General features: G+C 41.4%; 1 protein-coding gene across 1 annotated transcript in view; it reads left to right on the top strand.

The window, feature by feature from the left end:
• The first annotated feature begins 7,664 nt into the window (after positions 1-7,664).
• The window catches only part of LOC134218495 (RING finger protein nhl-1-like), a 93,414-nt gene continuing 87,228 nt past the window's right edge, over positions 7,665-13,850 (top strand). Inside the window, 1 exon segment of the mRNA XM_062697580.1 lies at positions 7,665-8,393. The gene's annotated coding sequence lies outside the window, so the exon portion shown is untranslated.

Consider the following 13,850-nt stretch of genomic DNA (forward strand, 5'->3'; position numbering starts at 1 on the left):
GAAAAGTGAGAAGCGACAAGTGAGAAATGAGATTAAGAAGGACGAGGTAAGAAGCGAAAAGTGAGTAGTGGGAAGTGAGAAACGAGAAGTAAGAAGTGGGAAGAGAGATGTGAAAAGTTGAAAGTGAGAAATTCGGAGTGCGAAATACTAGTGAGGAGTGAAAAGTGAAAAGTTGGAGGTTAGAAGTGATAAATGAGAAATGAAAAATCAGAAGCGAGATATAGAAGTTGTAAGGAAGAAGTGAGAAGTGATAAGTGAATAATGAGAAGTGAGAAATAAATAGAGTGAGAAGTGAAAAGTTAAAAGTGAGAAGTGAGGTATTCGAAGTGTGAAGTGAAAAGTGAGAAGTGAGAAATGAAAAGTGAGAAGTGGGAAGTAAAAGTAAGAAGTGAGTGGTGGGAAGTGAGAAATTAAAGATGAGAAGTTAGAAGTTAGAAGTGAGAAATTCGAAGTACGAGTAATGAGAAGTGAAAAGCTAGAAGTTAGAAGTAATAAGTGTGAAATGAGAAGTCAGAAAAGTTGGAAGTGAGATATAAGAAGTTATAAATAAGAAGGAAGAAGTGAAAAGTGAATAATGTGAAGCAAGAAGTGAGAAGTGAATTGTGCGAAGTGAGAAATGAATATTAAAAAGTGAGAAGTGTGGAGTCAAAAGAGCATAGTGGGAAGGGGGGGGGGGGGGGGAAGAAGCGAGATATGCGAGAAGTAAGAAGTAAGTAGAGAGAAGTAAAAATGATGAGTGTGAGGTTATTTGTGAAAAGGCAGTAGGAAGCTTCTTGTTGCTTCTGTTTATGTTACTACTCACATCCTACTTCTCACTTCCCAACTATCACTTTTAACTTTTCACCAATAATTTCTCACTTCTCATTTCTCACTTTCCACTACCTACATGTTACTGCACACATCTCACAACTTAATAATCACTTCCGTTTTTAGTACTCGATTCTCACTACTCTGTACTTATTTCGAACATCTCATTTCACACTTCTCAATTCTCGCTGTTCACTATTCACTTGGAACATTTCATTTCTCACTTCACTTAATAAGGAAAACAAATTTAACTACTCGGCCAAATGGTATTAAGTCTAATATAAATGTGTTTCCTATCTGGATACCTCCCTAACTCGATGCGCCCTCCAATGTCGAGTAAAAAAGAGTTCACTGTGTACCAATCGGCACCAACACCGCTATCAATCAATCAATCAATCAATCAATCAATCAATCAATCAATCAATCAATCAATCAATCAATCAATCAATCAATCAATCAATCAATCAATCAATCAATCAATCAATCAATCAATCAATCAATCAATCAATCAATCAATCAATCAATCAATCAATCAATCAATCAATCAATCAATCAATCAATCAATCAATCAATCAATCAGTCAATCAATCAATCAATCAATCAATCAATCAATCAATCAATCAATCAGTCAATCAATCAATCAATCAATCAATCAATCAATCAATCAATCAATCAATCAATCAGTTGATCAATCAATCAATCAATCAATCGATCAGTCAATCAATCAATCAGTCAATCAGTCAATCGATCGATCAATCAATCAATCAATCAGTCAATCAATCAGTCAATCGATCAATCAATCGATCAATCAATCAATCAATCAATCAATCAATCAGTCAATCAATCAACTCGATCAATCAATCAATCAGTCAATCAATCGATCGATCAATCAATCAACTAAATTCAATCGATCAATCAATCAGTCAGTCAATCAATCGATCAATCAATCGAAGTCGATCCAATCAATCAGTCAATCAATCAACCAGTCAGTCACTCAATCAGTCAGTCAGTCAATCAGTCAGTCAATCAATCAATCAATCAATCAGTCAGTCAATCAATCAATCAATCAGTCAATCAATCAATCAATCAATCGATCAATCAATCAATCAATCAATCAATCAATCAATCAATCAATCAATCAATCAATCAATCAATCAATCAATCAATCAATCAATCAATCAATCAATCTATCAATCAATCAATCAATCAATCAATCAATCAATCAATCAATCAATCAATCAATCAATCAATCAATCAATCAATCAATCAATCAATCAATCAATCAATCAATCAATCAATCAATCAATCAATCGACTAACGTAAAGATGCCTGGTTGAAATTGCCATTTTTTCATGACATAATTACCTTCTGTTTATTTCTCTGCTTAAAGGCCATTTAAATCCCGAATGCAATGCACTGAAAAAACTCGAATGCAAAACATTTCGACAGAAAACGTATGGGCTACCTTTTGAACCTCTATCGTGTATTTCAGCTTCATCGTTAAACAGCGCAAAAACTTAAACACTGTATGAAAAGTGAACTGTAGGTGAAAGAGCTCCAGATGTTTAACGACGAACATGGCGATCAGCTAAGGTAACATAGAATTTAATCATCCGTCGATCATTGCACTGAAATAAATCATGTTTGTGCAAAACACAGAATGGCGAAATGAAATGAAAATCATGGCTAAATCAAATGAAAACACCATTAGGCAAAAATTACAGACTCTGCAACATCTAAACAATAAAAAGATGCACTTGTCGTAAGACGAGTTTGCACAATCTAATTGAATTCCATTACTTAATTGTATCTTGACAGATACGTATTTCGACCTCAAAAGTAAGGCCGTCTTCAGTGTCTCGAACTTGACTCGACTTCTAGTCCACCAAAAATGCTCAAAATAATTTTCTTAACAAATAAAGAGATGTCCAAGACAGATCTTGGCAAGAGGGGTGGTTAGATCAGCCATATGTAAAATTTAACTGAACGGAAAGAAAATGGGTTCTTCTTCTTATTGGCATTACATCCCCACACTGGGACAGAGCCGCCTCGCAGCTTAGTGTTCATTAAGCACTTCCACAGTTATTAACTGCGAGGTTTCTGAGCCAAGTTACCATTTTTGCATTCGTATGCCCAGGGAAGTCGAGACAATTTCCAATCCGAAAATTGCCTAGACCGGCACCGGGAATCGAACCCAGCCACCCTCAGCATGTTCTTGCTTTGTAGCCGCGCGGACTGCGTTGCTTTTCAAATCCTTGTCAGAACACACTCTCGTGCACAATTAGGACCTGTTTTAATAATGGATCAGGCTCGCAGAAGCTGCCAATACTGAAGATTAGGCATTCGAAGAACCCTCGGGCGTTCATAAATGTCCATGGGGGTGCCAATAAAAATCGACTTTTCGAATTAAAAAATCGAAACTTTTGAGCAGTTTCATATCCTCTCCTAAGTCCCTACACAAAATTTCAGCTCAATCGGACTTCGTTAAGAGTTTGATCAAAGCGGTCAAAGTTTGACTGTTTTGAAACACGGAAAAAATCTAAAAAGACGGGGGGAGGGGGGGGGGGGGGCAGTACGGGAAAATTTCGAAATCAAAATTTTGTTTGATACCAAATGTCTTAGAAATGCATAAACCGTCGAGGTCTGGTGTTATCTCTAAGACATTTTTTTTGAAAAACATTTGGCATCAAAATAAAAACTCGATTTCGAAAAAAATTCTAAGTCTCAAAAAGTTATTTATTTTAATTTTGTTTTCGAGAAACAATAGAGCTCGACGTTTCGTGGATTTCTAAGACATTTGGCATCAAAAACAAATATTCGATTTCGAAATCAACAACCCCCTCCTTGGAAAATTTTCGTGGTCAAATTTTGACCCCTGTAGTCAAGCCCTTAACGAAGTCCGATTGAGCTCAAATGTAGCATGGGAATTTTTGAGGAGATGAAGCTTTTGAGCACTATCCGTTGTTAAAATTCGATGGTCATTTTTTTCCCATACATTCCACTGGCAACCTAATGTCCATATTCCATTGCTGTAACATTGCCAGTTTTCAAGCTGAAGAAGACTATTTTTGGTTTAAAAGCGCTTCCAATGTTTGTTGGGTACCGATGTCCTTCAGTAAAGGTGTGGGCCAAAGTCCTGTATGTCTGTTTCAGTTGAAAAAATAACCAAAACATTGCCACTCACAGCGGAGTGAATAACAAACGTGACGTCCACTCTGTGAAGTGAAATGTCACGTCTTTTATAAAAACCTAAATTGATCCACCTAGCAGTGATTGTGCCTTTCTCGTACATAATTGAACAATCCAACCCGGAAAATTAATTGAAATGCTGAGTTATTTGCGAGTGTATTTTCAAAAGTTCTGAGTAAAGTATTTGTAGCGTGTACGTTTTATTCGAGTTTTTTTTTATTGTGCTTTAAAGCTGCAGATGCGTTATGGCGTTATGAACGTAACTTGCATGCTATCAAAACTTGTGTTGCATTTGTTGTTCTCAAGTCTTGTACTAAAGCGAAGAAGAAGAAGAGAAGAGCTTGCATGGGTTGATTCTACAAGGCATTTTATAGCATGATATGACTTTTTGACTATGTATCATAATTATTTGGATATTTAGAATTTTTTGGAATGTGCAATCGTTATGAAATTCAATAGTGATCAACTACGCTTTATTCTTTGTCGATTGCAACTTGCTGCGAGAGAATCGGTTAAGAATTACTATGTGAAAAATTGGCTAATGTTTTTTATGGCACATGTGCACACACACACATACACACGGACAGACAGACATTTGCTCAGTTCGTCGAGCTGAGTCGATTGGTATATAACACTATGGGTCTCTGAGCCTTCTATAAAAAGTTCGATTTTGGAGTGAAATGATAGCCTGTTGTACGAGAAAGGCAAAAATGTACTGAGTATGCCAGACGTGACGTCACATTCGGTAGCAATCGGCCATCTTCGAAAACCCAGCTGAGAGTTTCTTTCTCAAAAGAGCGAAAGTTCGTTGAATAAATACTACTTTAGGGTTTTGCCCACACCTGTAGTAAAGCACATCGGTTGGGTTCTTTCAAGCAATGGTTTTTATGGCACATTTGTTCCAAGAGTACGATAGTTTGCTGCAGAGCAAGGCATAGAACCCAAGCCTATCCTGCTTTTGGACGACTGCTCGGCACATCATTTCGAGGATGAGCTAGCGGCTTAATGATTGTGGATTTTCTGTCCTCCAACGTTACGCCTCTCATTCAGCTAATGAATCAACATGTTATTCGAACAATCAAGTATCAAGTACAGCAAAATACTACACAACGAAAATATTTTTGGTGGCGGCGATGCGGCACAGCGTCTTAAGCAAGTAAACCTCAACGACATCGCCTTCTGACTTCAAGAATCCTGAATGGAAGTGTCTTAAAATGGGATTCAGAAATCGTTGAAGAACATCGGGGTGATTGTTGGCAACAAGTTGATGCACGAAGACGATATGTTATATCTGGTAACGCTATTCAATATTCCGACTGTTGAAACGGACGTCGCACCTTCTGAATGTCTTGAAAAGGACTTATGCGTTGATGACTACAGCGATACGGATATTACTACTATGGTGAATGCTGGTCAAAACTACGGATAAGAATTCCTTGAGGATGACGACCTGGATGAGTCGGAATGTTCTCAAAGTAAGATCATTATTTAGTATACATGTTTTATTCTAATATTTTTGTTTAAATTGAAATATAACTGACTCTGTTTTCGTTTGGACGTTTAATGATAGCTTGTTGGATTGTTGTCATAAAATTAAATTATTCGATGAAAACTTACAAGAACGATTGAATTATAATTGCGCATGTTTTTGTAAGTACGGCATTCTTATTAATTTGATCCGAATAAATAAAGTTCAAACAAGACAAAAATTAAAGCAATTTTACTATTCATATCCGGTCAAAACCATGGAACCTCTATTTAGCGAAATCGGGGAAAATTTAGACGGTGCTTTAAAAGAAATTAGGTGGCGCCTAGAAATAACGCAATACTGAAAGAGGGTGGAGATCTGTCTAAGCGTTACGACTTCTATAAACATTCTAGAGTTTTCATACAAATATATTTTGCTGCTGCAGATTTTAAAGTAGTCAAATTTATTGTTATATTACCAACGGATGCTACTTTATCTTAGGGAACGTTCATAAATTACGTCACACTTTTAGTGGGATGTAGAAGGCTTCTAGAAGTGTGACTACTGAAATCATTTTTTTTGGAGATTTCATACAAAAAGGGGGATCATGAAGAAAAAAGGGATTGCAAATGGTTGATTTTTGCGTGACATAATTTATGGACGTTCCGTTGATGCACTCCTCACTTACCAGGAATCTTAACCAGTCACAATTAATGATCAATATACATTTCCTATGCATAATAACTTTGGTCTCATTTCACTAAGACCACTTTTCTTCTCTCCCTAGCATGTTCATGTGATTTATGACAGGTCCTTAGCATTTAAAAATGTAAGAATCTGAAAATCAAACATTTTCCCAGCAATACATAAGTTTTACTCAAATTTTAGCTAAAAAATCGTCACTGTTTCGATTTTGTCAACTAAAACTCTCGGACGGTGTTGATAAAAACGGAAAGTATCTCCCAACAAACAATTTAAGCTGGACAAGCTAGTTTTTTGGCTGAAGAAGCCACGAAGCTCTTCTTCAGCTTCCAATGTGTGTTGGGCTGTAATTAAATCAAGGTATATATGAGTCCTGATATGGGTGGTTCAAAATACATCCTACTGGAAAAGGTCTTGTTCGTCAAGAGACAGCGAGCAAAGCACCTTTCTCTATCTTAGGCAACTAAATGAACTTATCGTGCGCTCTTTGATCATTTTCGCATGAAAGCCATTCATGAGAGAAACTTGGGGTTTGTTTTGCAATTCAAATTTCCAAATTATTTGAACAGTTGAGTGCAAACAATTGTCATTATACGATATTGTGATACACTGTTTGACCATATGCAAAGTAATTAGACAAACTGAATCTTTCAAAACGGTTTTATATATCAGAATTTCTGATACTGCCAATGATCGAAATAAGTGAACCTACCATAGAAAAACGTTATTGGATGTTCCCTGTACCATCATTGAGCCTCCGGATTAAATTTCTTCCATATTCTATCCTTACCAAGAGCTATTGTTTAATTAACTTGCTACAGGTTTCCATTTTGAAGTGCATTAAAGAGCACTGCTAGTAATATTTGCAAACTGAACTTCTTTTATAAATCCTGTACAAAGAAAATATGCCATGTATTAAGATTGATGAAAATCATTATCACACAGCTATTGTTGTCTCATTCTCATTGACTGAGATAAAACTCCAGTAAATAGGTTCGTTGTTACAAAATTGGAGAGCTACATTAATTTCTGATGATGACAGCATATGGATAACGGCACTGTAAAATGTAATGGAATCAGACTGGAAGCCCTCAAGCAGAACAGTTGTTATTCTAACGATCGGCCTTTCCGATTCGCCGAGACGCTGGATAGTGTTCTTCTTTTGTCCATTTAATCCAGCCGGACAGGTGTATCGATATTCTATTTCAAACTTTCTCATCAGCCGATTTTCACACCCACATACACCAAAATCATCGCAAAATAGCAGACCATTCAATAGCGAGCGAAAAAATCCAACCAACGACGTCAGCAGAGCACCGCATAGGAAGATCACCACTACACAGCGTTGGTTACTGATCATTCCCATATTTTTCCTCACCGAACGAACGGAGAAGTGCGATCGACAGGCAAGGGCATTTACATGTGTGTGCGCGAATTTTCCACCAGCCAACGGGATGCTGCTTTTCACACAACAACTCGCAGCTGAACTGGCCAAAAATCGGCTGCACCGCCAGTAGTCGTCTTCCGTTCGCTCGACCGCAAATAAGTCAATTGCGGATCCCAGCTGGCAATCTTCCGAACATTGTGATTTAAATTTCATCGGGAGCAGTTTTTCGGTGGAAAACTTTTGAAGTGCACAGTTGACTGCAAAACTGTGCGAGGAAAAGCGTGAACTGAACTGAGCTGTGATTTTTTTTTTGTTAGAGTTACGAGTTGCGAGTACTTCTCGGAATCGAGGCTGTGCAGTGTGCAGTGCCGTGCATCTTCAAAGGGATAGTTGTAATAATCGTGAGCCGCAGAAGCAGTGCATATTGCACGGATTCTTCTTAGTGACGACCGAATAGAAAAGCTGAAAAGGCCAAGTTTCACGCGGAATGGAAAATTAAGCAGAAACATGGAAATTCCTCAGACCTGACAGAAGTTTGCCCAAGTGCGCTTTATTATTGCAACCGGTGTAAAGGTGAAGTTGAGGCTAAGCTGGGTACGCTCTGTGAGCGAAACTGCATTGAAGAAAACAAAGGAAAAGTATTTTGGTCCCATGTGTGAACGAAAAAGTCTGTGAATAATCCACTCTACATAAGTACACATACGAGCAGCGGCAAAAGGTTAAAGCTGGCTACGAAGTTAATCAGAAGAAATAGCAGTGAGTGAGTGATTCATCGAGTTGGTGCACAACGAAAAAAAATAAAGCGAACGAATTCTGAGTTTCACAACGCCAAGCAAGAAAGTACGTATCCACGAGGACTAGTCATTATAAATTTGGTAAAGGTCGTGGGTGGTATGTGGGTGATACGACATACGAATTCATGATGTCACTACTGGTAGGAAACGGATGGGGAAATTTCTTGTTCCTTTAATCTAAGCTGTGTGTGCTCAATCTCATCATAAATTGGAATTTTCTATATTTATAAATATATTATCTTCATATAAGTTGCATAGCCGACCTCGAAGGAACAAAGCCAGCCATAGTGAAATGAATGGCACGTTCCAATATCGGACAACAATGCATTTCGTTTTTCATGCTTTTGGTTTCTGAAATTTTCAACAGCCATTCTCTCATACAGCAGATGCTCGCTTTCGGGAGGAATGCGAATTTTCCCCCAAAAGTTTGCGATGCTTTGATGTTGCATCCTGAAATCGGTGCTGCTGGATGGACGTTTTGGGAATTCCTTTAAATGTTTCCAGTGTGCCGAAAATGATCAATTTCTGCTGGGGAGCCGGCAAAGGCTTAACATTGAAATGAAAATCGCAAACTTTGTGGCACGGCATATGAAATAAGATAAATTTGATCGGATTTATTCGAGAATTTGAGCATATAAGACTCGAAACCTTAGTACAATCACGTGACCGCATTTTTAATTAATGAAAACCGCCAGATTCAATGAAAAGGAATTATTTATTCAGGCACTAGAATAACCCAGATTTCTCCTAGCAAAGTTAGCCTTTCCCGTGCATTAAGGAAGATAATAAAAACAATCATATATACAACGGATAAAATAGCATGTAGGTAGGGTAGGTGTACCAATTGTCGCCATACATAAGAACAACTATTTTTTTTTTAAAAATGTAAAACCACAATGAAAATTGTTATAATCATCAAAATGGATTAATCCATAATAGGAACGCATGCACCAGTTGACACTATTCTTAATTTTGGTTCCTTATTTGGCAAATCCCATTGTTTTCTTATGGAACTGGCCAAATAGGGACCACTAATGCGACAACTGGTGCAAAGGACGTTAATGCATAGTTACAAATAATGTGTATACAATGGCTAGAAACATCGAAAAAAACTAATTTTTTCTAATCAACTTTGTCTGAATAACTTTAAAAGCCTGCATAAAAAAGTAATCAAAATAAGTTTTTTGATAACTATGGCAATAGTGAATGATTTGCCAAAAAACGAGGGTGCCCACAACCGAATTTCGCAGCCGTTTTGGTAAGTGATGACACAAATTTTCATGCTATAATTTTGATGGCAATCGTCACTGAAACTCAAAAGGGGTCATCCACAAAGTACGTCACGCTTCTGGGTGGAGGGGAGGGTGTTTCAGAGCAGTGTGACGATCCATACAAATTTTTAGAGGTTTGTTACAAAAAGCACGACAAAGGGGGGAGGAGGGGTGGTTGAAATCGTCAATTTTTGCGTGACGTAATTTATGGATCTTCCCAAATAGATTATATTGACTTCAAAAGTACGCATTGGAACTCACATTTTCAATACAACCACTTCACCTTATGATACTTTGAAAAGGACCGAAAAAAAAATTCTTGATAATTTTCACGTTGAAAATTCGATTTGTTCATAGTACGAAGAAGAGTTACCGTTTTGACTCAAATCCCGAACATGACTCATATTCCGAACAAGAGTTGAAAATATTCGACAGCACTGGATGCAGAGAGGTTTTTTTTTCCTCCTTCCTTGAAACCGATTCCACATTCCCGAAGAGTTTATTTATTTATCATCAGACTAAGGCCGGAGTGGCCTGTGCTGCACATAAAAGACTTCTCCATTCAGCTCGGTTCAAGGCTGCACTTCGCCAGCCACGCAGTCTGCGGAGGGTCTGCAAATCGTCTACTACCTGGTCGATCCACCTTGCTCGCTGTGCACCTCGCTTTCTTGTTCCTGTCGGATCGTTGTTGAGAACCATTTTTACCGGATTACTGTCCGACATTTTGGCTACGTGCCCGGCACACCGTAGTATTCCGATTTTTGCGGTGTGAGCGATGGATGGTTCTCCCAACAGCTGATGCAACTCGTGGCTCATTCGCCTCCTCGACGTACTGTCCGCCATCTGCACCCACCATAGATGGTACGCAACACTTTCCTTTCGAAAACTCCCAGTGCGCGTTGGTCCTCCACGAGCATCGTCCAGGTCTCGTGTCCGTAGAGAACTACCGGTCTTATAAGCGTTTTGTAGATAGTCAGTTTGGTACGGCGGCGAACTCTATTCGATCGGAGCGTCTTGCGGAGTCCAAAGTACGTACGATTTCCAGCCACTATGCGTCTCCGAATTTCTCTGCTGGTATCGTTATCGGCGGTCACCAGTGAGCCCAAGTACATGAATTCTTCAACCACCTCGATTTCGTCACCACCGATAGAAACTCGTGGTGGGTGGCTCACATTGACCTCTCTTGAGCCTCTTCCTATCATGTACTTCGTCTTCGACGTGTTGATGACTAGTCCAATCCGTTTAGCTTCGCTTTTTTCAGTCTGATGTAGGCTTCCTCCATCCTCTCAAAGTTACGTGCCATGATATCAATGTCGTCGGCGAAGCCAAATAACTGGACGGACTTCGTGAAAATCGTACCACTCGTGTCAATCCCTGCCCTTCGTATTACTCCTCCAAAGCGATGTTGAATAGCAGACACGAAAGACCATCACCTTGCCGTAACCCTCTACGGGTTTCGAAGGGACTCGAGAATGCCCCTGAAACTCGAACTACGCACATCACCCGATCCATCGTCGCCTTGATCAACCGTATCAGTTTATCCGGAAATCCGTTTTCGTGCATTAGCTGCCATAGCTGGTCCCGATCGATTGTATCATATGCGGCTTTGAAGTCGATAAATAGACGTTGTATTCGCGGCATTTCTGCAATACCTGACGTATGGCGAACACCTGGTCTGTGGTAGAGCGTTCACTCATAAATCCCGCCTGGTACTGCCCCACGAACTCTCTTGCAATTGGTGTTAGTCGACGGCATAAAATTTGGGAGAGTACCTTGTAGGCGGCGTTCAGCAATGTGATTGCGCGGTAGTTGCTACAATCCAGCTTATCGCCCTTTTGTAGATGGGACACACGACACCTTCCATCCACTCCTGCGGCAGAACCTCATCCTCCCAAACCTTGGTAATCACCCAGTGCAGCGCTCTAGCCAGTGCTTCACCACCGTGTTTAAACAGCTCTCCTGGTAGTTGGTCAACTCCAGGGGCCTTGTTGTTTTCAGCCGGCCGATCTCCTCCTGGATTTCCTGGAGATTCGGAGCCGGAAGTCGCATGTCCTGCGCGCGTGCTCCTAGGTTCATTACCATACCGCCACCGTTGTCTGCCATATCGCCATTCAGGTGCTCTTCGTAGTGCTGCCGCCACCTTTGGATCACCTCACGCTCGTTCGTAAGAAGGTTCCCGTTTATGTCCTTACACATATCGGGCTGTGGCACGTGGCCCTTACGTGAACGGTTCAACTTCTCATAAAACTTTCGTGCGTTATTAGCGCGGTACAGTTCCTCCGTCTCTTCACGGTCTCGATCTTCCTGCTGGCGCTTTTTCCCTCCGGAAAATCGAGTTTTGTCTGTTCCGCGCCCGTTTGTATCGTGCCTCGTTCGCCCTCGTGCGGTGTTGCAGCAATCTCGCCCATGCTGCATTCTTCTCCTCAACTAACTGCTCACATTCGCCGTCATACCAGTCGTTTCTCTGATCCGGAGCCACCGTGCCTAGTGCAGCGGTTGCGGTGCTTCCAATGGCGGATCGAATATCTCTCCAGCCATCTTCAAGAGATGCTGCGCCTAGCTGCTCTTCCGTTGGGAGTGCCACTTCCAGCTGCTGCGCGTAGTCTTGGGCTAGTCTACCGTCTTGTAGCCGCCCAATGTTTAGCCGCGGCGGACGACTCCGACGCGTGTTGATCACCGTCGAGAGTTTTGAGCGCAGACATACTGCGACGAGGTAGTCGATTAGAACGTGGTCGATTTGGTTTTCCGTTACTTGATTAGGTGATTTCCATGTGGCCTTGTGGATATTCTTACGGGGGAAGAAAGTGCTTCGGACTACCATTCCGCGGGAGGCTGCAAAGTTTATGCATCGTTGGCCGTTGTCGTTCGATACGATATGCAGACTATCCGGTCCGATGACCGGTCTATACATTTCCTCCCTTCCTACCTGAGCGTTCATGTCACCGATAACGATTTTGACGTCCCGCAGTGGGCATCCATCGTATGTCTGCTCCAGCTGCGCATAGAACGCTTCTTTCTCGTCGTCGGATCTCCCTTCGTGTGGGCAGTGCACGTTGATGATGCTATAGTTGAAGAAACGGCCTTTTATCCTCAGCTTGCACATCCTTGCGTTGATTGGCTGCCACCCAATCACGCGTTGGCGCATCTTTCCCAGCACTATGAAGCCGGTTCCCAGCTCGTTGGTGGTGCCACAGCTTTGGTAGAAGGTAGCCGCTCGATGCCCGCTTTTCCACACTTTCTGTCCTGTCCAGCAGATTTCCTGCAGCGCTACGACGTCGAAGTTGCGGGATGTAATTCATCGTAGATTATCCTGTCGCAACCTGCGAAACCTAGCGACTTGCAGTTCCATGTTCCAAGCTTCTAATCGTGATCCTTTATTCGTCGCCTAGGTCGTTGCCGATTGTATCGAGTCGTATTATCTTCTATGTCGTTCGTAATGGTTGTTTTTAAAGGCGGCTTATTGGGCCTGCGCAAACCTCCTGTCTCGTCGGAGGGCCGTCGTGTCAGGGCTGTTTAGCGTCCCACCTAACACCAGGACTTGGGCTTGTGCGCTTTGAGCGGCACACGGTCGCTTTGGCGGAGCCTACTTGCGGATTCATGCAGCTTTTATAGAGGTTTAACAGGGCCCACTGTCAAACCCCACCACATCCTAGGCAGGCGCCACAACTCGCAGATGGCCTGGGGAGGGATCGTCAAGCCCTTGGACATAGTCCCTGCTGCCCTTCCCGAAGAGTTAGAAGAGTATTTTCTATTTATTGTCTGGCTCGTCTCCGAGTGAGAAGAGTAAACAACCGAAGTCACATCATCCAGTGCGCCACGAATATGAAATTCACCACAGTAAAATGCACACATTCACCCAGCAAATGACAAAAATTTACCACGAGTTCAAATGGACCACTCACATTCATGCTTCCCGTTACGTTGGGATATGGATACTCGGAAGTAGTGCGTTACGGTGTAAATTCGGCCATATCGCCAGACTCGGTACAACACTGAAGCTGACAATATGGCGTCCCTAACCCCGAATCCCAAGGTGTCAGGCACGGGTCCACAGGGGATGAATGACCTGGGAGGGTGAAACAATTGGCCAGGCAGTTAACGGAGCCTTTAGGAGGTACCCACACAACCTCAATTGGTGCAAACGAATGAGAACTGGGGGGTATAACTCGTAATACTCCCACAGAGTGAGTCATCGAGTGTATGGGTGAGCACGCAAGTAAACCTCGCATGCT

Source organism: Armigeres subalbatus, chromosome 2 (assembly GCF_024139115.2).
Source record: "Armigeres subalbatus isolate Guangzhou_Male chromosome 2, GZ_Asu_2, whole genome shotgun sequence".
Taxonomy (NCBI): domain Eukaryota; kingdom Metazoa; phylum Arthropoda; class Insecta; order Diptera; family Culicidae; genus Armigeres; species Armigeres subalbatus.